General features: G+C 40.3%; 1 protein-coding gene across 1 annotated transcript in view; it reads right to left on the bottom strand.

The window, feature by feature from the left end:
- The window catches only part of LOC122841641 (mothers against decapentaplegic homolog 3), a 36873-nt gene extending 33703 nt beyond the window's left edge, over positions 1-3170 (bottom strand). Inside the window, exon 1 of the mRNA XM_044135125.1 lies at positions 3154-3170. The gene's annotated coding sequence lies outside the window, so the exon portion shown is untranslated. The remainder of the gene's footprint in view (positions 1-3153) is intronic.
- Positions 3171-17656: the final 14486 nt, after the last annotated feature.

Here is a 17656-nt window from a genome sequence, read left to right as displayed (position 1 = left end):
ACAAAGTGGTTTTTTTAGAAAATAAAACAATTCTTCCTATACACTGATAGCACTGATTTTAGATTTGAACAAATGATTCCTATTAGAGGGGCTGAACAAGGGAGCAGCAAGAAGGTTCTGGACTCGAAACATGGCCCTGGGTTTTCTGCATGGAGTTTGCATGGTACTCCAGGTTTGTCACACAGTCCAAAAACATGATTATTAGGTCAAGTGGTCTCTCTAAATTGTAAGTGTGTGTGTGCATGGTTGTTCGTCCTGTGTGTGTCTGTGATAGACTGCCAACCTGTCCAGGGCGTTACTCGCCTCTTGCCCAATGATTACTGGAGACTGCTGGCACCACTTTCTCGTAACCTACAAGGATAAGCGCGAATAGACAATGGATGGATGGATAGAACTGAGTAGAAGGTAGAGACATTGGAGTCTTAGGGGACCAAAGACTGCTTTCCAAGAAAATAGTTGGCTGATATCTTTGTTTCTAACTGTAGGTGATTTGCCACACTGCTGCACACCTCAGGTCAACCAGTACTGAGAGAACATTTGATTGTCCCCAGGTTAATGCGGTTGAAGGTCAAAACCAACTACATTTGTTTGCTTGCTTGCTGCCAGCCTAACACATTTGTGTGGTATTATGCAATATTTCCTCAGGCTCAAGAGTTTAAGACAGGAGGGGATCCATTGCCGTGGCTAAGCTTCCCAAAATCAACCACAGCAATGCAACAAGACTTTCCGATGTCAATTTTTGGAGCCTCCTACAATGTGGACAAGAACCCAGTTGAATGGGAAACATCCACCAGCGCTCTTTGGCATTGGATGAACACTTTGCTCCCTCCTTTTCTCCAGGCAGTGCCTGAGTAGATGGAATCACCAAGAACAACTAGCAGAGGGAAGCATGAAATGCTCTAAAGCTTCCCGGTAGTTGGCTACGTTTATACTGGACTTTGTTAAAACACTGTGGACTAAGAAGAGGAAAGGATATGACTCCTCAAATAATCAGTGACTGTAGAGAGTTCACACTGCACCTGGACCTGGATCAGCTAGGGCTCTGTGCCTCTCCAGTCTTCTTCCTGTCTCACACACCCACAACTGGTAACAAAGCCCAGAGAGATGTTGATTTAAGGAAACAACAAAAAACGTGAGATGATTTATTAAAATAAAGAAAAAAACTGCTTAGAGTTATGAGATGTGTCATCAGTAAAATCAATGTGTCAGTATATCAAACAGTATAAGGGACTAGAGGCTTCTCTCCATCTCTCTCTCTCACTTCATACTATTTTTTTTTTTTTACTCTTTTGGGAGGTTCTTGGGAAGATTGACCAGTTTCTTAAGGTCTGGCTCACTGACACCATCATCGTCAAACATGAAGAGTTCGCAAAATATTGGACTTTGATTGCCAAATGCAAAATTTACTTTTGTCTAACAAAATCACTGGTGACTCACAGTTCAGTCCTTTTTCTCGTTGGCCCTGGTAAGACGCGCCATTTCAACAAAACACACATCAACTGCTCCCTCTAGAGTAAATATTGCAGTATTACAACTTTTTGCAAAGTTGCTTTTAAAATCAGTTTGACTATATATATATATATATATATATTTCTACATTTTGTTACTTTCATTCGTGGTAACTCAGTTTGTTCTCACATGTTTTGTTGAACCTGTATATATAAAACAAAACATAGAGTTTGGGAGGAAGAAAATATGTTATCTCCAAATAGGTGCATTACTAAACACAAATTAGCTGAAAAGATGATATGCAGTAGATCAACTGAAAAATAATTCAGCTGTCTGATTTTTTCGATGCAACCTTCATGGACGTTTTTTGTTTGTGTTTAATGAAGTAGTTTAACGGGATTTAAAGATGTAAAATCTCTCAAGGTTACATTTGACAACAGAAGCTTTAACAATGTTCTGTTATCTGTTCTACTAACTAAACTAAACAACATCACTTGATGGGTTTCTGAAGATCTTCCAGTAAGAAATGACTGTACATTTACAGTATTCATCCAAACTGTTGATCAGTTTCTCAATATTATAAAGTATCGCTGAAATTCCATCGAAACGTTTTAAATGTTTCTCAGAAATCGTGCTGACATGTTGTGTAATGTGAGCTTAAAACATAAAGGACTTGAACCAGTGGTGTCAGGTGATATATTAGTCCTACATCAACTGCAGATAAACAATGTTTAAAAGTACTGTCTTACAATTACTTTTATGTTGCTCATCAGAAAAAAACCCAAAAAAAACAAAACATTGCTCATAAAAATTGTGGGGGCCTGACCAAAAATCTACTAAAAATTTACCAAAAATCTATCTACTTCCAGTCTCTCTGAGTCTTTGTCATTAAGATCTCTTACAATGATCACAAAGACCTCTGGGTTTTTGGAAAAGACATAAAAAATGTAAAGCAGACCAGAGTAGGAGCTGCACTCATTATGGCATTAAAATATTTAAGTTCTTTTTCTCTGTAATGAGGGAAATAAACCACAACAAATCCCCATGATGTTCTGTGTTACCAGTCGTTCCTTATGATCCCATCTGCCAGACCTCAAGGTTTTCGAAATAATACCGTTAAGAAGAAGTAGAAAATCTGGGTATTTTAATGGTAATTGCACAATTCATCATCTGCAACACTAACAACAGTGAGTCATTTGCATTTCTGAGACAACCGATCCACTAAAACGGCATTGAAGACCGTGCGTTGGTCACAGACCATTGCCCTTCTTGTGGTAGATGCAATTTCTCATTGTTCCAAAGCTGATTCACATTCACCCTTTGACATATAATGTCCCTGGGCTACCACAGAGGGAAAGTGGTATCCTGTTTCACAGAAAACTAAATTCTGTTCTATACCTCACCGCATTCTCCAAATCTCAAACCACTTGTGTTTCTCAAGACCACTAGTTTTGAACCGTCTGACCTAGTCTTGCACACTTTTCTCTGTCTTAATTGTAATTTTTTTTAAGAAAGCAAATATTTTGACAAAGACATCTCTATCTCTCTTGCAGCAATCAAGTGTGACAGATTCAGATGAGCTAACTTTTAGAGTTGGAAACAGCAAAGGTCAACTTGGGGACAGAAACAAGACACTTTGATTACCATGGCTGTGATAGACTATCAGGCATCTGAAGGAGAGGAGCGGTGAGCTTAAATACTCACCTGGGGATTACAGAACAAGCTTCAGGTGTGACTGGTCCCAGGAGATGACCCCACCCATGCAGGAGAGCTTCTGCACAGAGAAGGGCGGGGCATAAACAAGACAGAATACAAAGCAAACTACCCCCCTCATTCGGATTATGACACCATGACAACCAATTTTTATTCTCTTTTATTTGTAATTAGAAAGCATCAGATTGTTGGGCCTTTTGAAGAAAAACAGACTTGCACTATAATGGATTATTTTTTTATCGCTACATTTTCTTTTCCCACACTAAAGACATTTCTTTTAACAAATATATATTTTCAAAGTTAGATTTTGCTACTGCAGTGAAATTTTTTTAAAATACATTTTCACTTAAAATAAGTTTAGAAAGAGAGGTTTATGATTTTTTGATATTTGCGTCCACATTGTATGCACTACAATATATAAATTGGCAGCGTAAAGCATGCAAAATGATTTTGTAGAGAAGTTTCTTTTGTCTCTGTAAGCCTTTAAGCTGTTGTAATGACAACAGATCCATTTAAGTTGGACACTTTTGGTTAACGGGATATCGTCTTAAGCTTTTTATCTGGGAAGCTTCTTCATGTAGCTCATAATTTCTCAACACTTCTCAAACTCCCTCACCAGACCTGAATAAATCAAATCTGCCCCAGTGCCACAAGAGGGAAGCAAAAACTACAGAATTGACAGGGGGGGAACTGACACTCCAATGACAAGAAATCCTTTGTAATTTTATTTTGCTTAAAGACAGAAGCTGGAAAAATTAATTATCTTTGTTTATAAAAGTCATAACTGATGCACGTCTTTCTGAATTCATCAACTGTGGCGGCGGAGTTTCTGTGTAAGCGCATATTTTTCTACAAAGTCTAGTTTTTGTATGTGTCCTTGTTGGTTTGTATTATCATATTACCGATCTTCACTGAATAATGTGTTTCTGCAGAAGAAAGAGGGTAAAGCAGCAGCAGAAGGCCTGAATGTATGTCCCTCCCATCCTTTGGAGCCAGACAGTCTGCCTGCTGGTCTGTCCATCTATCCGTCCATGTCTCTCTATTCAATAATGTAAAGCAGAAGGAAAAGTTAGATGCTTTATTTGAGCCACAATCCGATTTCCAATGTTCAGATTACCGTGGGTGTGTTAACCTAACAGCTTCTTGTGTCTGAATCCCTGCTATTTCTGTTTGCATGACGCCAAAATGTTATAAGATGGGCGTTTAGATTAGGTAAGTGTGTGCAGCGTTATTGCATCATCACTTTTCTTTTCTTTTTTTTTTTTTTAGATGTGTGTGGACTTTTTTGCAGCTTCAGACTTGAGTGGGTATTTTCATTTCTGACTAACTCGCAGTTCAGATAGGTTTTAGTTAAAAAGACCATGACTTTACAATAAGTGGGTCCAGTTACAAACAAGAGAAATCCTCCCCTTGTCCACAGGAAGTTGTTTCCTGGCAGATTTAGTTCTTATATTCACTGTATCTTGTTGGTATTGTTTTACTTATTTTGATAATGCTTGCTTGAATTCACTTTTTGTTTTTTTCCACAATACTGGCTAGGTCTTCAGAAGACCAAAAGCGTCCTCCATCTGAAGAAAAGTACAAGCAAGAAGCATGCTGCCACTACTATATTCACTGTGACTGTCGTGTCTTCACTGTAATGTAGAGAGCCAAACATAAGTTGGAATTGAGTTAAAGTTTGAATTCATCGGACGATTAAGAAGAAAATACTTCCATTGCACAACCGTGTTTCTTCCAATAATCTTAATCTTTACAATAGTTTTTCTTTCCAGTTCAGTTGTGTAAGGCATTCATTGCATGGAAGGACAAACGTTTTATGTTTTAAGTCTCAAAAATCTGCAAAGACATAAGATTATTTTAAGCCTAAATTATAACCTAAACCTTTTTAGGAAATGTCACTTGGTTTTTCAAGAGTGATTTTTTTTTTTTTCACAACAGTTCCAGTGTTTGTAACTATACCGAAATGAAGTTAGCTGACTATTTACTAGCAGGTTGTAAATGGAAAGAAAAAGGGTTTCAGATATAGTGTGAACCATTTCAGCCAATAAAACACATTGATTTTATTGATTGATTTACATTATCAATTAACATTATTGATTTAAAAATAATGTAACTTTTTGTCACAAAAACTGAACCCCTGAAAGTTTGAAAAACACAAAAAAAATTTCTATTTTGGTCAGAATTACTTCACTTTAGCCACTTCGTGTCAAGTGTTCAGGACATTTTAAGTAAAGTCAATCATTGTGCCAATTCTTTCAAAAGGTTTTTAAAAAATTAAAAATTATAGGGCTATGCCAGACCCTTTCAGACCTGTGGCGCAAAAAGGCTTCCTAGATCTAGACAGGAATCATATTTCAAATTAACACAAAAACTGAAATAATATCTGTCATAATGACAACATCCCTTCATTCTTTAGGTGTAATGTAAACCCACTTATGTGGTTTGCAGGTTGTTTATGTTAAAAACCTGGCAAAGTGTCAAGGTTGTCTAGGTTTTCTGGACTTTCCAGGGTAGCAGATTTAAAAAAGCATGAAAAACATGACAGAGCAAAGAGCGCGGTGGTAGAGAGGCTGCGGGGGGGAGGGAGGAGAGGTCCTAAGGTAAAAGTAAAGGCCGACAGCAGCACTGCAGGGCCTGCGCTGACAACATCTTCTGCTATCTTCAGAACATCAGCAGATGTGATAATGTTCCCTTCAGGACTCAGGCTGGTGCCTGCAACATCGCCACACTGACAAGCCGTCACATTTTTTCTCACCTCAGTCCCAGCTCGACTGACAGGGAGAAGAAAAAAAAAACAACAAAAAAACTCCCCAATAATTCACTTTGACAGCATGAAGCTGAACTCAGATCCAGCAGTTTCCCCTCGCTGCTGCTGCTCTTCAACAGCCATACTCAATTGAAAAAGAAAACAAAAAACTATCTTGTTACGGCTGCAGAAAAACAAGAGAGTTTTGTTGTCTCTTAACAAAACGACGAAGGAGCGGAAAATCAGCTCTTTTACTTCAAACATGTCGCCTCGGTAAACTGTCCTCGAAACGCCGCTTTTGTGATACAGAGACGAGACCTCTCGGTTCCACCCTTATTATTACTGTTTGTAACACCTTATACCAGAGACAAAAAGGCGTGGGATGAGAAAGGGCTGTGCGCTTCAGACTGGTAAGAGATGAGGTCGGACAATGAGGCTTTGTGGCTTCAGCCAGCCTGCCAAAGTTCAATAAAGAGCTTTGATATGAGGAATAATGTCTGCGTGTGTAAAAGAGAGAATGAAAAGAAGAAAGGAAAAAAGATGAAAGAGTCATGTTTAACGTCTCCAATAGTTTGGGGTTTTCTAATGATAGCCTGCACGTTTTATGTCAAGGGGCTGTTTAATCATGTCGCCAAATAAAGTCGCAGGGATCAAGCATGTGGTCTTTCACAGCAAAGAAAGAGGTTGTCCTCACTTGTCAATTGTCTTTTCATTGTTTGATTGAATTTTGAAGTGCTTTCCATGCTAATGTGGATGGATTTCCCCATCGACGTCTGGAAATATGCAAAAAGTGAAAACTCCCCGTGCTTGTGTGTGACAGATCTGTTTTAAAGCTAATAACACAGGACTTTGAGTCCATTCTGGTTGGTAAATAGTTCCCCATGTCAAGCAAAAATTGTTTGATAAAATGTCAAAATGGAAAAGCATCAGAAACGCCTTAAGAGATGGTTAGAGAGCTATTGTTGCCTGCTAATCTGGGAAGGGTTGCAAGACTATTCCCACATTATGTGGTCCAGTCTCCTACAGAGAGAAAACTTGCTCACAACTTTCAAACATTTCAACCTGGGTTCTGATTCTGCCAATATCATCTTTCTCTTTGCCAAAGTTGTCGTGAAAGAAAATCTTTGGTTTTGAGCTTCAATCGTTGTTCTCTCTTTTGACCACAAATGACCTGAGAAACTGTAAAAGGTGCCACAATGGTCCATTTAAAGTCCAGACCTTAATCGGATTAAATAATCTGTAAACTAAGACCTATGCGGAAATGAACCCCTGGAAAGAATAATATTTTGAAGCAGAGTGGACCACAATGATGTGAAAAACTGATAAACTCATAAAAGACTTGAAGTTATTGCTGAGGTTTACCCATGACTGCACACACAGTCAAAGGCTTTAAATCGTGCGTATTTGTTGCGTACAAGGAATTTATGAAACATGCTTAAAATTTTAAGCAGGAAAAGTAAGAGAAAAAATGTTTAATGGAGACCTATTTTGCAAAAATCACTTTTTGTGCGTTTTCGTCCTTCCATTTGGGTTTCTATTGCTTCCAGAAACAAACTAAGCGCTTTAAAAAAACAAACAAAACAAAAAACAACAACAACAACAACAACAACAACAACAACAGAGGCGTGTTCTGGCAATAATGTTTTGTTTTGTTTTTTTTGTCTTTTTTTTGTTGTCTGGAAAACAAGTCAACAACGAGGGTTTTGTTGTTGACTCACCATTCAGAAACTGCTGCTGCTTCTGAGTCAAACATGTACGGTTGTAGACGAACTTTCCATCTGTTTCCAGCCACTTTCACACGTATGAAGTCGAGCGTAAATGTGGCATTGGGGGGCGTGGCCAGCAGCGGCTCATTTGTATTTAAAGTGGCAAAACGGATTGAAACGTTTTCATTCTGAAATTAGCTTAAAATGGGCAAAACTGAGCAGACTACTTTCTCATTATCTGAGAATGATTTTGTGCAAAAAATGCAATGCACATATTTTGTGCAACCCACGGACCTATCCTAACTTGTTCAAGGAAGCATAATAGGACTCCTTTCAGTCAAGCATCTTGTGGGAAAATGAATTTATCACCATGAAAATGTGTCTCTTCCAGTCTAATTGCCACGTGATAAACCTCTAGACATAAATGACTGAGACGCAGCAAAAACAAGCTAATTGCTGTTGAGTCATTCACACCGCACTATAACCTTGACATTTTCCCCCTTTTTCTCTTGCCAGACAGATATCAAGGTTGTGGCTTAATCTGGGATATTTTTTTTTTGTAAAAACAGTAAAAAAATTAAATAAAATGCTGGAGAATGGGAAACAATTTGGCATTGTCTGACCATGTAGTTCACACAAACTAGAAAACACGACAGTGAAGGAGAATATGCAGTCACTTTCAAATATTTTAGCACTGTGTGTGTTGAATCTACACTTGCAAAGATATAAGTACCCCCTCAAGTTTTTTTTATTTATTTTATTTTCGTTTGATAGGTCAACCAAAAATAAACATTTCACACAATTATGAAGTGAAAGGAAAATGCTTCTGCTTCTTGTTAACAATCTCGCCCTTCGGTACATAGGCTCCTGGATGTCCAATGTTCGTCTCTGGCTCCTGTCAGTCTGCTTCCATGCTCTGCCTTATCTGTATTTGCGCCTCTTAAGTCATTTATTTTAATCAGACTTCTTCATTTTTCACCATGGTGTTCATCTGCATTTGGGTTTTTATTGGGACAAGCATGACAGAACCGTCTATCAGCTTCACACATTCACAGGCTGAAAAATGTTGCCCATTCTGCTTTGCTAAATGGCTCGAGCTCAGTCAGACTGAATGGAGAACATGAATACTTTTGAATCTGTGCTTTGATTAGGTCTTACTCAGATTTGAACAACTCCAAGGTAGTTCTGGCTGTGTTGGGTTGTTTTCCTGCTGGAAGGTAAACCTCCACACAAGTCTCATATTTTTTCCCGCCTCTGATACATTTTCTTGCAGTGCTAACCTGTGAGTAGCTGCATCCGTCTTCCCATCAACTCTGAACAACTTCTCAGTTCTTGCTAAAGACAAGCATTCCCACAGGATGATGCCGCCACCACCACCACCACCTTCTAAGAATTTCAAAGAGGTTTCGTTCAACAGAGGCTTTCTTCTGGTCACACTTCCATAGCATCCAGATTTGAGGAGTGCAATACTGAAACATGTCCTGGTTTCAGATTCTCCCACCTGAGCTGTGGATCTGTGCAGCTCCTCCAGAGTCACCAGGAGCTTTTTGACTGAATATCCCTGTGGAAAAAAGGCATAAATACTTTGCAAGACCTTCATATGCGGCTGATGAAATGTTTAGTTTATCCATCGTTCTGACAGAGGATCAGGACTGATTCAGAGGTTAAACAAAAGCTTAGAGTTCACATGTTCTGTTTGTTCTCCCGGGATATTTTTAAATAGGTGTAGCTGCAGTTTTTGTAAACCACTGAAATGTATACAACACACAGCGGTTAAATAGCAGTTCTGTAGCGGCCCGTGTAAATATCAAGCCTGGTTATGCTGGTGCAGATCCTCGCCGCCCAGACAATAGCTGCAGCTCTTTTCTTTTTCTCCAGAAACAGAGAATGTTTGAGGTTCTTTTTTCTTTTCTTTTTCACAGAAATCTAAACGCCATTTATTTGACAAAGAACAATTCTACTCCTCAGACCACACAATCAGGTTTCCAACCGGCAGCCCCTCCCGTGTTCAGTTTGTTATTGTTTATAGATAAAAGGCTTCCTTTTCTCAAACTCCGATTTACTCAAAAATACCACCGCGAGCAACCACAACCTCACCGACGCATGACTTGACGTTTCTCCTTTCAGAGGCTGAAATGTTTTCCATATTGTGGGACTCCAAATGGATGCAGGAAATGCTGTCACTCCGCTCCGCTTTCCAAACTTCCAGAATGAGGTTTTGGCTCTGGTGGATGCCAGTGCGGTCGATCCCAGAGCGGTACTGACCCTGCTCGGGTTTCCTCTTGCTGGGGGATAGTTCAGGAGCGTCCGCCCCGTCTTGGTTCTCCAGCCTCAGATGTACGCTCAGTTTGTCGTCCAGTCAGTCTCGATTCAGAGAAAAATGACATGCATAAAGTGCTGTTTTTGTTTTCTGGGTGGCCACTGGAGGATCCTCTAAACACTGCTGTTGGTCTTTCCTTCGGAGGAAAAGTTGTTCTTAGTGTCACTGGCAACTTAAAAACAACATTGAGAGTCAAGCTGCAACTAGAACCACAGGTGTTAGCTCAAGCAGCTCAATGCTTGACCTAACACCTGTGCTAACACGTGAAACTTACATCCATCCATCCATTTTCTGTTCACCCTTGTCCCTAATGGGGTCTGGAGGGTTGCTGGTTCCTCTCCAGCTACGTTCTGGGCGAGAGGCGGGTTCACCCTGGACAGGTCGCCAGTCTGTCGCAGGGCAACACAGAGACACACAGGACACACAACCATTCACACCTAGGGAGAATTTAGAGAGACCAATTAACCTGACAGTCATGTTTTTGGACTGTGGGAGGAAGCCGGAGAACCTGGAGAGAACACACCATGCACAGAGAGAACATGCAAACTCCATGCAGAAAGACCCCAGGCTGGGAATCGAACCCAGGACCTTCTTGCTGCAAGGCAACAGCTCTGTGAAACTTACATGTTTCAGAAAATGATCATCAGACAAGCACAACCTGAGTAAGATCAAAATGTAGTTTTCAGCTGATGACCTTATATATCAAAGGAAAATGTCATTCTACTGAGCATTACTATCAAGCCTTTTATCAGTCAGACTTACATTACGACTAGTAAGTAAAACCCTCTGAATCTTTATTTCTTTATCTATTTATTTGGGCCATTATGAGGTGAACTTTCAGGTGTTTCTATGTGAGCTTGAGGTCACAAACTGTTTCTGCCAGAGAGCAGAGTCTGCAGGTAGTAGCTGCTGATTTGATGGCCTATTTGTGTCAGCTTTATGCCTGATGCGGCTAAGTTTACATATTTTAAAAACTCATTCTTTTGTCTTGGGAGTCCACAAAATATTTTCTGTGTTTTTGTTTGTTCTTTTACCTTGGCACTGTCAAGTACATTGTCCCTTTTGAAGCAATAAAATTTACATGTATGCTATTTTTGTCTAAGCTCTTTTTTTTAGTGTTGATTTATGAACCTGGACCTTTGCTGAGGCAAGCGAGGCCTACAGTACTTTAGATGTTGTTTTGGATTGCTAAATACCATGCGCTGATCTGGGTCCACAGCCTTAAATTACTTGTGCAGCATTTTAAACTGACAGGAGTCATCTGAAGGAATGGGCCACCGGCTACACTCTACTAAACTTCACAACACTTTGACTTGGCAGGTAAATTTAGAAAGCTTCATGTAGAAAAAGTCACAAGTGTCTCAAACAGCTGTTTGAAAAAAAACCCAATGGTTTTAAAGGAGACATAAGTTTACTGAGCTACATGGAAAATGGAAACGGTTTAAAAGACAAAAAAAAGCCACTTGAGTCTGTTCCCATCGCGTTGTGTGCCATGTTCACCCTGGCAGACAGAACAGGAGGCACCACCAGGTACACCAAGCGTGTTTTTACGAGATGAGAGGGGACGTTTTTCATCTTTGATGGACATGTTTCTGTCCATCAAACGATGCCCTGCTGAGCTGTCCTGCAGATTGATCAAATGCATCTATCTAATTTTATCTGCTAGTCAAAGTCTGACGTTTTCTTTTTAAGTTATGTGTGCATTTCAGAATGGCTTGGAGAAATGTTGCAACCTCTTGAGGTTTTGGACATCTTGTCATATTGATTTTATCAATATGATAAAAGTATCATATTGATAAAATATGATATGGCACACACTTCACTCTGATACCCCTACATGAAATTAAGTGAAAATAGCTTCCTTTTTCAAACAACAAGTGATAAGTGAATAGATCAAAGCTGTACAAAATTTAATTTCGTAATCAGAGAAGCAACCAAAAGGCTAATTTTAACTTTACATGAAAGCAGCAGGACAATGACCCACAACATACTGCCTGGTTAGAATTAGCCTCTCAAAACCAAAACCTAAATCCAGTTGAAAATGTGCGTCTGTCTCATCTTGTATAAATTTGTGGTCTAAAGTGACGATATTCACTGAACTTTGTGGTTATAAAATGATGTGAAAATGATGTGAAAGGTATGAGTGCGGTATCTGAAGCTTTCCACGGACCTGATTTACAAATGAACAAACTCATAAATTATGCTCCAGATCAGCAAAATGCCTAAGTTCCTGCTTTTATAGAGGAAATCACACTTGCTGGTGATGAGTTAATCGAGTGCATTTGATGCTCAGCAGCTGCCATTTACAGCAGTGGTGCACATTCTGTCAGTCCAGATCCTTGTAAACCTGCTTTGAAATCCTATTTCATGCAGCAAACACATTCATAATCTCTCATCTAAGAAAATGACATTTTCTATTTAAACAAAACCATTTATTTACAGTGATTCAGAACGCAATACTCCTCAACGTCTCAGCTCTCTTTTCTAGGGGCAGTAATTAGCAACAACTGCTTGATGTGCAGTAGATACCATCTCTCATTTTTGTAGTTGGGCGTTTTTTTTTTGTTGTTTTTTTTTTCCGGAGACTGGCAGTGTGTTGGAGCCGGACTGGACTAACGTGCCTTAAGGCGGATCTGCATAATTGCTAGAAATGTTTGTAAATGTTTCACAAGTTATTAAAAAGTTCAGTGATGGACAATTTAAGACCTGACAGGTAATTATGAAGCCAAGCTTCGCGCAAGAGCCTGATTTCTCTCATAAATCACACGCCGGCTAGCTCGTGTGTTTGCCATGTGCAGTTTATCCTCTTCCTCTTCAGATCAGTTCTTATGAAAACTGCGAGGTGAATTAGAAGAAGAAGAAAAAAAAACTCTTTGGGTGATCTAAAGGGTTTAATGGGAGCTGAAGAGTCTCTTGGCTGCTTTTCAAAAAGACAAGCAGCTTCAGGCTGTACTGGTTGTGGCTCACAGCCACTGAAAAGGAAGGCTGTCTCCATGCCCCCTCCCCTCCTGCGCCTCTGTCTCCATATAATTACACTACGGCTGACAGACATGGTGCTTAAAGTAACAAAACAAAGACAGGCTGGAAAATAAACAGCACCTCAGTCATTTGCTGAAAGGGCGAGCCTGAAATGTGTACAGTGCTGAGTTTCCTCCTAACAGCTTAATGCAGACAGAAAATGGTCTCCAGCGAAACCCAAGCCGGCTCCGTGGAAGCCATAACCATGATGTTTTGTCATGATATTGCACGTTTCCATGAATTAATGAGGTCGCAGGAGGCGACAACCCTGCTAAAATTGCTACTTAGTTTCGCGGGTCGCAAACAAGTGATGTTTACGCGGGTTTGTAATTAGTTAACCCTAATTTTATGCATTAAATGTTAGATATATCACAAACAAACCCCTGCATAAACATCAGGGTCGGCTTACAAATGATGAAGTGAGTGAAACGTTACTGTTTTTTTTAAGAAAGAAAAACACACAAACATCTCCATTTATCACTCATCAGGCAAAATTACAAACTCCAGGATCCACTTAGCTCTTTCATAACAACAGAATCGGATCTACAAAAATCAGAAGCGTACTTTACAAAACCGAACTCTGTTCCATTCAAATTCAAAATCCCCTTTGTTAATCCCTCAAGGGGAAATTAAATGTGGTTGTAACTCATCCAGTTTTCTGAGTTGCTGCAAACCCTGATGGCTGTGGGCAGGGATGGCATCCTGCAGCAGTCTGTGTTATAGCGGTTTTTGAAGAAGCCTCTGACTGAAGAAGCTGTTGTCACGGAGAGGATGTTTTGGGAAGCAGGGAAAATGACTGGGAGATTTCATCTTTTGAAGACTTTACCGCAAAACGCATGTTAGTTGGGAGTTTTTCCAGGATGGTGATGATTCTAAATTAAGAGTCTTTATCTCCAGCAGGGGAGTTTCGGTGACTTTGTGTCTTGTTCACTAGTGATTAGGAGGGCGCTGGAGAGAGATAGATGGATTCTGGCCGTGTCTTTAGTAGTGTGTGAGCTCTGGGTCTGTCGCTGCAAACAAGCATCCAAATAACGAGGCTCACAAATTCCCGTTTCTTCTGCATTGCAAGTCTTATGGCAGGCCGTCATGAGTTACATTGATTGCATTAATTATTAGTGCTATGTTTTGACTTGGAAACACTGGTAAAACGATGAGATTGTGCTCCGAGGTACTGGGTGGTGAATGAAATGTCGCTTAACTGTACATAGATGAGTGTCGGCTTGACGGACAACTGTTTATATCCTGGCTTACAGGCTGTGAGAAACTCTTCACGACTTGTCTGTCATGGCCGCCTGGCTGTGAAGATGACAATAATAAATACTGACGTGAAATCAGCCACAGAGCAGTGAGTAGATGCTCGAGCTGGCTGTGGTTTCACACACTAGAGATCTCGCTAACAGCTGAGGTATTGATCCCTGTCTGCTCTGAGAAGCAACGTGACAAAACACTGTCAAGATGATGAGGAGGAGGAAGAGCAACAGTGAGGAGTGTTTCTGTATTTCTGTCATTTGTGCTGCATCGTCAGCACTGCCTCATGGTTTGGTACTAATTGGCTTCCGTAGATATTTACCCACAGGTTTTTTTTTTTAGAGGAGGTTTGTATGTGATGCAGCTGGGTATTGAGAGGTTCTCAATACCCAGTTGCTGCTCAGGGCGCCACAGTCTAGGGGGCATCAAAACAATGAAAAACTGGTAATAAATACAAAGTTATCTTAAATTGCCCACTTAATGACTCTGCTATGTTGTTTCTTTTCATGTTCAGTCAGCACTATCAGAAAATGTTGCAGTGTACCACTTATGCCTGATGGTGCAGCCTAGTTAAACATAATTGTTCCTGTTTTTAAGGAGTCTGGACTGGATTTGTCAATCTGTAATTCAAAATCTAAACTTCCCTGCTCAAAGTTGTATCACTGAACACCCAGTTTAAGATTTATAAAACTACAATTTTAGATCCAGACAAGTTTGAAAACCGTTAGCCTCTCTAGATCAGTTAATATGAGATCAGTAAAGTTTTGCGTCTTTGTGTTTCTATTCAGTCAATTGTTTGGCAGATTAGGCTTCTTGCAGAAGGAAGGTCTCACCCAAACTCACCTAGAATGCCTTTTATGCAAGAACTGCCACATAGCAAAAAGAAAATACGCCCTCTTCCAGTTTGTGTTCAATAACACACAACAGACTCCACAAAAGCTTTGTATAAAAAAGTAAATCCTTGTGATAAGACTTTTGGTGCAGCTGAACATTTCCTTGCTCACCAAACTTAGCTAAAGCTTTAGTTGTTGAACTGATGACCTCATATTGGACTCAACAGAACTTTGGCATGCAGAGGAGATAACGCCTAGCTTCATGACTCTAATTATCACACTTCCACCTCCGTACTGTAAGACGTTTGTGCTGAAATGCCATGTTTGTTTTTCCTCAACCATTGCATTTTGCGTATGACCAAGCATCTTCAGGCTTTCTGTTCATATGACATTGTTCCTGCTGTCTCGTGGCTCATTCAGGTGAAATGTGGCAAACCTCAGTTGTGCTGATATATTCTGTTATATAGAGGAGAGGCTTTCACTTGGAGACTCTTGAAACGAGACACTTTTGTTCCATCCTTTCCTTACTGTCTTTCCATGAGTTTGTGATGGAAATGTCCAAGCTAGCATACAACAATCTGGCATTATTGGCCAATCATTGCAAATGGAGATGTGTTGCATGACCAGTGACACACCAAGACCAGCTTGGATAGAAACACAGCAAAAACATCTTATAATGGCTGTACTTCTTCCACTTTTTCATTATTATATTTTTTATCTTTCAGTGGTGTGTCTGTGGCGGTTCGGCAGGTGCCTATGGATGGTACTCGTGTTAGTTGCAGGGCATGTCTAAATTTGTGTCGTCTGTGACTCTCCTGCCGCCTACAGTTTCTACTGGGTACGCACGGAGTTGCCATAGAAACTATTTAAACACAGCTGGGGTGTCCTCAAAGCTCACTTCTCCCAGTAAAGTCAAACTGATTGTAGCAGCTAAATGTTTCCAGACCCTTTCATGACAAACGACAAATTTTAAGATCTCCTGGCACGAGACCTCATCACAACCCTAACCATTGGATTGATATGAGTTTTGATGTATTATAGTTAATCAAGTTGCATTATATGTCTTATTTAATCATTTATACGAGCACAGCATATAGTATCATATCATATTGCATTGTATTTGGATCTATTATGTTGTAAAGTAACGTTTGACATGACAGAAAAATACCAGGAATCACCTCCTGGTTGACCAGCAGTTTAGGTTATTTTTGTTCCTGTAAGACAATAGTTCCATCTTGTAATCAAGACATCCATACTCACCTTTCTAAAATAACGGACCATGTCATTTTTCTTTGCCCAAATCATCTTTTGACCAAAGCTGACCTATGCCGTTATTTTAGGAAGGTGACGCTGTGCGGTTCTCCTCCTTTGAACTGAAGGCATCTTGACTCCAAATTGCACTTACCAGTGCTGACTCATGTGTCTTTGTGATGACCTGCACGGACTTACGGCCTGCCAACGTCCCACAGCTGTTGACTCTGGCCTGCCGGTGCGCCTAAAAAGGTTGCAAACAGGATGGACTGGCGATGTGTGGTGATTTCCATGGGTAATGGAGGAAAAACAGAAAAATTAGATAGAAAATAACAAGCACTGCTTGAAAACGTGACTCCTCTTAGAACGTTTCGACGCACAAATTATAATTTGACACCGAAAATACAGGGAAAGCCCGGCATCACACTCTCTTTAATTTGCAGGCCGTTGTGGTGGCCTCAGCCCACAGGATATAAACCACTCCACATGAAGGTGAAAATTAGCGCCAGAAAAACACAAGCTAATCATTATTGATTAAAATGGCCGTTTCAGAGCAATAACTCACCTTATTTGTGAGGAAAAAAACACACAAAATGGTTTTCCATTAATTTTAAAAGGCTCGTACGCTCAGTACGATAATTACAATGCCATAAGCTGTGTAGGGCTGTGTAATTATACAGTAAAGGGGTGGAGTTCAAGAGCCAGTGGCAGGATTAAGCAGTTTTCCTTCAGGTCACTGTGAGGTCGGCAGCCACCGCAGCGCCCAGGACAAGAGCCAGAGAGCCTTCTCCACCGCTCAGAGCCTGGGATCCATTTCTTCTCCTCCGTGACCGTAAATCCGAATAAAGCAAAAAAAAAAAAAAAAAAAACAATACAATGAGGATCAGAAAAGGGACCCAGGTGAAAAGAAAACAGGGTGGCATGGAAACGCGGTAAGTTCTAGACAAGTCCTGCCAGCGGCCGCTCACCTACCCCAGGCCCTTCCTCTGAATCCTTTTACTGTATCCAAACCACAAATCCCACACTTTTCCTGGAAGAGCAAAGAGGAGACTGGATTGAAATATACATTGGAATTTTCTGCAGTGAGTGGGGGTATGGGAATGCCCCAGAAACTTTAGAAAAGATTACATCTAGCTATGCAAATAAGAGTCTAAATCAAAGTCGATGCTTATTCGTTGAATTAGCCTCCGTTCCTCTTGCGCCGGCAGCCCTATTTTAAGCTCTGAATGTAAGTATATGGTAGCCCCTGGAAAGATTTTTGAACACTGAAATGCTTAATTAGTTTTCCTCAGGAGTGCTGCAAGTTTGTAATCAAACTCTCGTAGCTTTTTAGGCTGAGGCTAATTACAGGTTGGAGCAGGGAGCCCGCAGA

Source organism: Gambusia affinis, linkage group LG02, assembly GCF_019740435.1.
Source record: "Gambusia affinis linkage group LG02, SWU_Gaff_1.0, whole genome shotgun sequence".
Lineage (NCBI taxonomy): Eukaryota > Metazoa > Chordata > Actinopteri > Cyprinodontiformes > Poeciliidae > Gambusia > Gambusia affinis.
The sequence above is the reverse complement of the archived record's forward strand: the minus strand, read 5'-3'. Positions and strand labels throughout refer to the sequence as shown.